Source organism: Bos indicus x Bos taurus, unplaced genomic scaffold (assembly GCF_003369695.1).
Source record: "Bos indicus x Bos taurus breed Angus x Brahman F1 hybrid unplaced genomic scaffold, Bos_hybrid_MaternalHap_v2.0 tig00011806_arrow_arrow_obj, whole genome shotgun sequence".
Classification (NCBI taxonomy): domain Eukaryota; kingdom Metazoa; phylum Chordata; class Mammalia; order Artiodactyla; family Bovidae; genus Bos; species Bos indicus x Bos taurus.
The window spans coordinates 48,301-57,489 of record NW_020867944.1 but is presented as its reverse complement, the minus strand read 5'-3'; the positions used below and the strand labels follow the sequence as shown (position 1 = coordinate 57,489).

At 43.0% G+C, this 9,189-nt stretch overlaps 1 pseudogene; it reads left to right on the top strand.

The window, feature by feature from the left end:
- Positions 1–3,634: 3,634 nt before the first annotated feature.
- Positions 3,635–4,484, top strand: LOC113889346 (annotated as a pseudogene).
- Positions 4,485–9,189: the final 4,705 nt, after the last annotated feature.

Below are 9,189 nucleotides of genomic sequence, written 5' to 3'. Positions count from 1 at the left end.
GTTGTCAATTTTATTTATCCTTTCAAAGAACCAGCTTTGGTTTTGTTGATTTTTGCTATGGTCTCTTTTTGTTTCTTTTGCATTTATTTCTGCTCTATTTTAAGATTTCTTCCTTCCTACTTAACCCTGTGGTTCTTCATTTCTTCCTTTTTCTAGTTGCTTTAGGTGTAGAGTTAGTTATTATTTGACTTTTTTCTTGTTTCTTGAGGTGTGCTGTATTGCTATGAACTTCCCCTTAGAACTTGCTTTTAACGTGTCCCACAGGTTTTGGGTTGTTGTGTTTTCATTTCATGTCGTTCTAATGCAAATTTTGATTTCTTTTTGATTTCTTCCTGTGATTTCGTTGGTTATCTCAGGCAGCGTGTTGTTCAGCCTCCATATGTTGGAATTTTTAATAGTTTTCTCGCTGTACATTGGAGATCTATTCTTACTGCATTGGTGGTCAGAAAAGATGCTTTGGAATGATTCTCATTTTTTTTTTTTTGAATTTACCAAGACTAGCTTTATGGCCAGGATGTAATCTATCCTGGAGAAGGTTCCATTGTGGCGCTTGAGAAAAAGGTGAATTCATTGTTTTGGGATGAAATGTCCTATAGATATCAATTAGGTCTAACTTGGTCAATTGTATCATTTAAAGTTGTGTTTCCTTGTTAATTTTCTGCTTAGTTGATCTATCCATAGGTGTAAGTGGGGTATTAAAGTCTCCCCACTATTATTGTGTTATTGTTAATTTTCTCCTTTCCATACTTGTTAGCATTTGTCTTACATATTGCGGCGCTCCCGTGTTGGGTGCATATATATTTATAATTGTTATATCTTCTCTTGGATTGATCCTTTGATCATTATGTAGTGACCTTCTTTGTCTCTTTTCACAGCCTTTGTTTTAAAGTCTATTTTATCTGATATGAGTATTGCTACTCCTGCTTTCTTTTGGTCCCTATTTACATGGAAAATCTTTTTCCAGCCCTTCACTTTCAGTCTGTATGTGTCCCCTGTTTTGAGGTGGGTCTCTTGTAGACAACATGTGTAGGGGTCTTGTTTTTGTATCCATTCAGCCAGTCTTGTCTTTTGGTTGGGGCATTCAACCCGTTTACGTTTAAGGTAATTACTGATAAGTATGATCCCGTTGCCATTTACTTTATTGTTTTGGGTTCGAGTTTATACACTGTTTTTGTGTTTCCTGTCTAGAGAATATCCTTTAGTATTTGTTGGAGAGCTGGTTTGGTGGTGCAGAATTCTCTCAGCTTTTGCTTGTCTGAAAAGCTTTTGATTTCTCCTTCATACTTGAATGAGATCCTTGCTGGGTACAATAATCTGGGCTGTAGGTTATTTTCTTTCATCATTTTAAGTATGTCTTGCCATTCCCTCCTGGCTTGAAGAGTTTCTATTGAAAGATCAGTGTTATCCTTATGGGAATTCTCCATGTTCCCTTTTTAAACTTATTTTTTGTCATGAATAAACTAAGCTTGTTAGCAAAACAAAGAAATCCTGGGTTGAGGTGACTTCAGTGGTGAATTTCACTTTTTAAAGAAGAAATACCAGTCATACATAACTTCTTTCAAGAAATATAGGAGAAGTGAACACATTCTACTTATTATGAGACTAAAATTTCCCTAGTACAGTACCAGACAGAGTCATTAGGAAATTGTAGCTGTTTCTTTGATAAAAAATAAATAGGACACTCCTTAATAAAATATTTGCAAATTTAATCTCATAATACATAAAAAGGAATGCAGGTTGGTTTTGAACATTTGAAACGTAAAGCATAAGGGAGAAAAGAAGTATATGATCATCTTAACAGATGCAGAGAGAGCCTTTGACAAAATTTAATGCTCCTTCATAGTAAAAAGTATTGACAAACTAGGAAGAGAATAGCCTCACACTGGTAGGTGATATCTATGACGAACCTACAGATGACATCAAATTTAATAGTGAAAGACTGAATGTCTAGAACACACAAGAATGCACACAGGCGGGTTGCTTTACATTAGCTGCTGTGGGAGTAGCTTGCATGCTGCGTTGTTTTTATACATACTCTCCTAGTCAGCATTACCCTGGAGGTTCTAGCCATTGGGCAAAGACAAGAAGAAGAAATAAAAGACATAAAGATTAGAGAGAAGTAAAATTTTCTCTGTGCAAATGACATGGTTGTTTATGTAAAAAATTCCAATGATGGTACTAAATAGTGATTAGCACTAAATCATGAATTTATTTATTTATTCTGGTTTCTTTTCTTTAATTTATTTATTTTAATTGGAGGCTAATTACTTTACAATATTGTAGTGGTTTTTGCCATACATTGACATGAATCAGCCACTGGTGTACATGTGTTCCCCATCCTGAACCCCCCTCCCCAATTTCCCTCTGTATCCCATCCCTCAGGGTCATCCCAGTGCACCAGCCATGAGCACCCTGTCTCATGCATCAATCTGGACTGGTGATCTGTTTCACATAGATAATATATGTGTTTCAATGGTATTCTCTCAAATCATTCCACCCTCACCTTCTCCCAAAGAGTCCAAAAGACTGTTCTATACATCTGTGTCTCTTTTGCTGTCTCGCATATAGGGTCATCATTACCACCTTTCTAAATTCTATATATATACATTAGTATACTGTATTGCTGTTTTTATTTCTGACTTGCTTCACTCTGTATAATAGGCTCCAGTTTCCTCCACCTCATTAGAACTGATTCAAATGTATTCTTTTGAATAATATTCCATTTCCTCTATTTGCATTGATTGCTGAGGAAGGCCTTCTTATCTCCTTATCTCTCCTTGCTATTGCAAAGAAGTAGAAAGAAAAAAATAGAATGGGAGAGACTGGAGATCTCTTCAAGAAAATTAGAGATGCCAAGGGAACATTTCATGCAAAGATGGGCTCAATAAAGGACAGAAATGGTATGGACCTAACAGAAGCAGAAGATATTAAGAACAGGTGGCAAGAATACACAGAAAGAACTGTACAAAAAGGATCTTCACGACCCAGATAATCATGATGGTGTGATCACTGACCTAGAGCTAGACATCCTGGAATGTGAAGTCAAATGGCCTTAGGAAGCATCACTATGAACAAAGCTAGTGGAGGTAATGGAATTCCAGTTGAGCTATTTCGAATCGTAAAAGATGATGCTGTGAAAGTGCTGCACTCAATATGCAGCAAATTTGGAAAACTCAGCAGTGACTAAAGGACTGGAAATGTCAGTTTTCATTCCAATCCCAAAGAAAAGCAATGCCAAAGAATGCACCAACCACCGAGTTGCACTCAACTCACACACTAGTAAAGTGATGCTCAAATTCTCCAAGCCAAATGCTCAGGCTGGCTCTGGTCCTCCTTTCCCCTCAGGGTTACCCACAGGAGGGAGGCACCAGGGAGGCTCCCAGAGAACAGAACGCTTGCATCAGCTGAAGTTAATTCCAGAGTTTCTTCCCTTCCAACCTCTATTTGACTCAGTTCATTCCACCGCCCACCCAAATCTTCTTCCTGGTGATCCTCATCTTTCTCCTCCCTGTTCTCTTGCCCCTCCTCCTGCCCCTTACACCTTACTGGGACCCCACCTGTGGGCCAGACCCCCTAAGATCACAGGCCAACCCCGCTCCTGCTGTCTCTCTCTCAGGAGGCAGGCAGCTTGGCCATGTGCCCTCCAGTCCAGCAAGCGGTATGTGGCGGAGGGCCTGTCCTCCCTCTACGTGTCCTGGATGTATCAGCTTTCAACATGGCAGCCAGCTAAGGCTCTTGCTTCGCTTGCTTCAAGGTTGCCTTTCTGGACTTTAAACGGATGCTGGAGTCAGAAGACTGGGAAGATGAAGATTGGGACTCTGAGCTGATGGACGATTCTGAGGCATGGTCTGGAGCAGGGGTCATCCCGGGGATGGGGCCAAGCTGGGGGCAGGGCCAAGGGCAGCCTGCACAGGGCGGGGCTGTGGGCTGGGGGTCAGGCACCCTGGCATCAGGCCCTGTGGAGTCAGAAGATGTGGGCTTGCACAATCATACTGTGCCCACCGAGCTGCAGCTCAGGATGCGGTACTCTGGGCCTAGGTGCTGCAGATGCTGACTGGACCCAGGGCCTTCCCTGGCGACTTGAGGGACTCCCTACCTGCTCCCACTGGCCAAGCCCCCTTCCTCCATGGCGGGGTTTTTTCAAAGTGACCTGCCCCAGGGGGAGCCCATGGTACTGGAGCTGGGCACCACCCAGAACATGGACCCCTGCTGAGACTAAGGCCTGGTTACTGGACCTGCAGGTCCTCTCCCTGGTGGGCTGCTGTGATGTCATCTACGTCCAGAAGATGAAGCCAAGAAGGGCCTGGAGGACCCAGGCCAGTGGTTGTGAAGACTGCTGCTGGAGCCTGATGAGTGGTGGGTGGTGCCAGACTCCAAGATGCACCCCAGATGCAAGACCTGCACCACTGGAAGCTAAGCATTCTGGAATCCCCTTCTCTGGAGCAGAATGTAGATCTGGTGCCTGCGGACTTGGTCCTGCTTAAGAGGGGACTCACCATCCTCTCTTTTTCACCCTGGGCCAAGAGAGAGGCAGCGGAGGGGACTCAGCCTCTAGGCCACAGTCTTCCACCCAAGGAGGGATGCCGGCACCAGTGGGCTCAGAGAGCCTGGGGAGAACCTGGCTGCTGTGGGAGCCTCGGCCCTGGAGAGCTGCCACATTCCCAGCGCCTCAACCCAGGGTCCCAGAACTGAGGGACTGAGGTCCATGTGGTCACCATTGTTCTGGCTTCCCTAGGACACCAGAGGCTGGGAAGAACTGACCTCTCCACAACAGCCAGGGTAGCCATTAACAATGAATGAGGTCTTGGGCCTGGAGAGGAACAATGGTGAGTGGTCCAGAGACTGAGAAATGGGGCCTACTGCAGCATCAGTAGAAAGGGACACAAATATCTATAACTGGGAGGGAAGTTCTCTGTCAGATGTCATGGAGTTAGGAATCTGAGCTATTCGGGATGTGCTGGGTGAATGGATGCTGTGCAATGTGTGAAGAAGGGAACAGGGAATTGATTTGGGTAACAGCCCTACCCTGGGGAGGGATGTCTGAAGTGTAACTCACTCCCAGGAACATGGTGGTGGAGTCAGGACCACAGGGATATGTGCTTGTCTTTACTCAGTGGGCTCTGGGCTCCACAGGACCCGGTTATCAGCACTGAGGACTCTGCAGTGTGAGAGACCTTGTTTCAAAGATTGGCTATTTTATGTGGTTTGGCTACTTAGTTTCTGTCTCTTTGTGTGTCATTTTAAACTAAATAAAGTCATAGAGTTTGCACACACACACACAAAAAATTCTCCAAGCCAGGCTTCAGCAATATGTGAACTGTGAACTTCCAGATGTACAAGTTGGTTTTAGAAAAGGCAGAGGAACCAGAGATCAAATTGCCAACATCCGCTGGATCATGGAAAAAGCAAGAGAGTTCCAGAAAAACATCTATTTCTGCTTTATTGACTATGTCAAAGCCTTTGACTGTGTGGATCACAATAAACTGGAAAATTCTGAAAGAGATGGGAATACCAGACCACCTGCCCTGCACCTTGATAAACCTGTTTGCAGGTCAGGAAGCAGAAGATAGAACTGGACATGGAACAACAGACTGGTTCCAATAGGAAAAGGAGTGCATCACCCTGTATATTGTCACCTTGCTTATATAACTTATACACAGAGTACATCATGAGAAATGCTGGGTTGGAAGAAGCACAAGCTGGAATCAAGATTGCTGGGAGAATATCAATAATCTTAGATATGCAGATGACACCACCCTTATGGCAGAAAGTGAAGAAGAACTGAAGAGCCTCTTGATGAAAGTGAAAGAGGAGAGTGAAAAAGTTGGTTTAAACTCAACATTCAGAAAACTAAGATCATAGCATCTGGTCCCATCACTTAATGGAAATAGATGGGGAAACAGTAGAAACAGTGTCAGACTTATTTTGGTGTGTGTGTGTGTGGGGGGGGGAGGTCCAGAATCACTGCAGATGGTGATTGCAGCCATGGAATTAAAAGACACTCCTTGGAAGAAAAGTTATAACCAACCTAGACAGCATATTAAAAAGCAGAGACATTACTTTGTCAACAAAGGTTCATCTAGTCAAGGCTATGGTTTTTCCAGTAGTCATGTATGGATATGAGAGTTGGACTATGAAGAAAGTTGAGCATCGAAGAATTGAGGCTTTTGAACTGTGGTGTTGGAGAATATTCCAAGGAGATCCAACCTGTCCATCCTAAAGGAGGTCAGTCCTGGGTGTTCATTGGAAAGACTGATGTTGAATCTGAAATCCCAGTACTTTGGCCACCTGATGCGAAGAGCTGACTCATTTGAAAAGACCCTGATGCTGGCAAGATTGAGGGTGGGAGGAGAAGGGGACAACAGAGGATGAAATGGTTGGATGGCATCACTGACTCAGTGGACATGAGTTTGGGTAAAACTCCCGGAGTTGGTGATGGACAGGAAGGCCTGGCGTGCTGCAGTTCATGGGGTTGCGAAGAGTTGGACACAACTGGGCGACTGAACTGAATATTCTATTGTGTGTATGTACCACAGCTTTCTTATCCATTCGTTTGCCAATGGACATCTAGGTTGCTTCCATGTCCTGGCTATTATAAACAGTTCTGTGATGAATATTGGGGTACACGTGTCCTTTCAATTCTGGTTTCCTTGGGGTGTATGCCCAGCAACGGGATTGCTGGGTCATATAGCAGTTCTATTTCTAGTTTTTAAGGAATCTCCACACTGTTCTCCATAGAGGCTGTACTAGTTTGCATTCCCACCAACAGTGTAAGAAGGTTCCCTTTTCTCCACAACCTCTCCAGCTTTTATTGTTTGTAGACTTTTAAACCATGAATTTAAACGTGGTGTTGAAGAAGACTCTTCAAAGTCCCTTGGATGGCAAGGAATTCAAACCAGTCAATCCTAAAGGAAATCAGTCCTGAATATTCATTGGAAGGACTGATGTTGAAGCTGAAGCTCCAATATTTGGCCACCTGATATGAAGAACTGACTCTTGGAAAAGACCCTGATGGCTGAGAGAGATAGAAGGTGGGAGCAGAAGAGGACGACAGAGGATGAGATGGCTGGATGGCATCATCAACTCGATGGACATGAGTTTGAACAAGCTCCAGGAGATGGTGATGGACAGGGAAGCCTGGTGTGCTACAGTCCATGGGGTCGCCAAGAGTCAGACACAACTGAGAGACTGAACTGAACTGATGAATTTAAATGGCTCATGAAGCAAAGGTGAGCTTATGAAAATCAATTGTATTTCCATGTACTAGTGACAAACAGTGGAAAATAAAGAGAGGAAAACAATGCTGCTTAAAATATCATGATAAACATAAAATTATGTAGAGAGAAATGACAGAATATATAAGAGATCTGTATGCTGAAAGCTACACAACATAGCTGAACTTACACAAAAAACTAAGTAGATGGGACCCTGTCATGTGAATTGGAAGACACAACAATAAGATCCCAAGAATGCAACACAATCCCAATAAAAATCCCAGCAGGCATTTTGTAGTCATTGACAGCTGATTCTAAAATATATTGAAGTCCAAAGGAACTGGAATAGATAAAACAGTCCTGGAAAAGACCCACACACAAAATGTGCAGACTTACAAACAGTGCCTGATTTTAAGACTGATGGTAAAGCAAAACAGTGTGCTACAGCCATCAGAACCGACATGTAGATGGAGACCAGTGGAGCAGAACAGAGTGTCTAGAAAGAAACCCACATATATTTGGTCAGTTTACTTTTTAACGTATGTGCCAAGGTTATCCAATGCTTTTTTTTAAGCCTTCATAATGAGAAATAGTTTATATATAGAAAAGTACAAATGTATGCCTTGATGATTTATCACAGATTGATCACCTATGTAATTATGGCCAAGGTCAAGAAGTAAGACATTCTGTTAGGCCAGTATATTGTATTTAGGTGATATTAAAAATGGTAACCTAGTTAATTTAAGTTGAAATTGAGGTTTATGTTAAAACCAACATTTGGCAAATGTGCTTTTAAGGCATAACCAGGGTCAGTATTCTAGGGCAGTGAAAACAGTTTCTTGACACTCTAATGCAAGTGATAGACACTCCAGAAATGTGAACATTACTGGAATATAGGGTAATTACATTTAAATTTGAGGGCATTTTATGTAAAGCACAGCTAAAAACCTAGTAACTTTGGTGTATTCACTTCAAATCAGTACAGTCGCTCAGTTGTGTCTGACTCTGCGACTGCATGAATCACAGCATGCCAGGACCTCCCTGTCCATCACCTAACTCCGGAGTTCACCCCAGACTCACCGTCCATCGAGTCAGTGCTGCCATCCAGCCATTCTCATCCTCTGTGCATCCCCTTCTCTCCTTGCCCCAATCCCTCCCAGCATCAGAGTCTTTTCCAATGAGTCAAACTCTTCGCATGAGGTGGCCAAAGTACTGGAGTTTCAGCTTTAGCATCCATTCCTTCCAAAGAAATCCCAGGGCTGATCTCCTCAGAATGGACTGGTTGGATCTCCTTGCAGTCCAAGGGACTCTCAAGAGTCTTCTCCAACACCACAGTTCAAAAGCATCCAATTCTTCGGTGCTCAGCCTTCTTCACAGTCCAACTCTCACATCCATACATGACCACAGGAAAAAAACCATAGCCTTGACTAGATGGACCTTTGTTGGCAAAGTAATATCTCTGCTTTTGAATATGCTATCTAGGTTGGTCATAACTTTCCTTCCAAGGAGTAAGCGTCTTTAATTTCATGGCTGCAATCACTCATCTGCAGTGATTTTGGAGCCCCAAAAAATAAAGTCTGAAACTGTTTCCAATGTTTTCCCCATCTATTTCCCATGAAGTGATGGGACTGGATGCCATGATCTTCGTTTTCTGAATGTGAGCTTTAAGCCAACTTTTTCACTCTCCACTTTCACCTTCATCAAGAGGCTTTTTAGTTCCTCTTCACTTTCTGCCATAAGGGTGGTGTCATCTGCACATCTGAGGTTATTGATATTTCTCCCAGCAATCTTGATTCCAGCTTGTGTTTCTTCCAGCCCAGCGTTTCTCATGATGTACTCTGCATAGAAGTTAAATAAGCAGGGTGACAATATACAGCCTTTATGTACTCCTTTTCCTATTTGGAACCAGTCTGTTGTTCCATGTCCAGTTCTAACTGTTGCTTCCTGACCTGCATACATATTTCTCAAGAGGCAA